Source organism: Limulus polyphemus, unplaced genomic scaffold, assembly GCF_000517525.1.
Source record: "Limulus polyphemus unplaced genomic scaffold, Limulus_polyphemus-2.1.2 Scaffold9489, whole genome shotgun sequence".
Lineage (NCBI taxonomy): Eukaryota > Metazoa > Arthropoda > Merostomata > Xiphosura > Limulidae > Limulus > Limulus polyphemus.
The window spans coordinates 6751-8264 of NW_013675099.1; positions in this window are offsets into that span (position 1 = coordinate 6751).

The window sequence follows — 1514 nt, forward strand, 5'->3', positions numbered from 1 at the left end:
CAAGTCATCCAAGTAAAACTCGTTAAATAATAGGCACTATTTTATTTGCTTATTTTACATTTGCAGATAATAGTTTATTGAATAGTATTTATAGTTGTTACACGTTTATAGTATAGAAACTTGAATAACAACAATAAATATAAGAAATGTTTTGTACACATGGGAATTTTATAGGAACTGGGAGTAGTCTAGAGGTCGCGTCATGTTGGCGAAAACATAAATCGGGATACACAAATTGTGGCCGTGAGTGTAAGTGATGGTTAAATCCCATTATTCGTTTAGTGAAGTGGTTCCCAACCTTTTATGTCGGATTCCCTAATCAGACCTTTGAGGCATCGGCGTAATCTTGACGTATATAATTTTTTTAAAGAAACTTGAGTGTCTTTTTAGTAAAAAGGTCAATAAGAAATAATTCAAGTGTGAATCGACAGCACTTGAACGTGAAGTGCCGACTGGTAATTCACAGAGACTGCCCTCCATCTTCAAGAAGTGGATTTTGTTTTCTTTTTACTCGAATTAAAGGTTGAAAATCACTTGTTTAGAGTATCCCAAGAGTTGGTTGTGAGTATTTTTGCTAGCTTCCTTCTCTTTAGTTTATCGCTTCAAAATTAGGGGCAGTTAGATCACATAGCCCGCAAGTAGCTTTGCGTGAAACACAAACAAATAAATATTCGTGATGAGTATCTTTCTGCAATCAGTGGATACTTTCTGTATATAACCAGTTAATGCGTCTGTAACTACCCAGTAAATAAACGCTGCCCTACCTAAATAATAAAAAATGGTATGTTCCATAGGAGTGATTCACCCTGTCCACTTTGGTGGATATGGCCTAGCACAATAGTATGAACCTTGATTCCTGAGGACTATAAACGTAGTAGCAGACCAGGTCTTTTCTTCAGTAAACTGTTATAGGAAATAAGGTATGTTTTTGGTGCACGTGTCAAGGATTTATGGGCAGTGGTTGGCGGATACAAAAATAAAAAAAAATCACCAACAGGAAGCTTTCAAACTGCAACATGCTATTGCCTCAAAATGAGAAATGACTGATGTCATGTCGTGTGAAAACAAATAGAAAGCTAGTCAAACCTGGAAAATATCGCCACAAACCTCAACACTTGGAACTGCACGAAACGGACATTTTAAATACTGTGGCAATATGAAAACCACTTATGTCAGAGAAAATCCACAAAGTCCACCTACAGTGGTGCCATGATCAGACCGTTGAACACTGGAAACGTATGATCTGGTTCAACTAATCACATTTCATGCTGTTTAGCAGCGATGGAGGAGAACCCATGAAACACTAGACCCCAGCTGCATCAGGTCCACTGATCAGGCTGCCATTTGGAGCATCATGGCCTGGTTTATTCGGGCATGTGAGAGCTCCATTGATCATTATATATGGAACACTCAATGTTGTGCCACACTTCAACATCATTGCTCACTATCTATCTATATATATATTAATAATAGGTTGGCAAACAACGACTTATAAGCATAAGAAAATTTTTTTA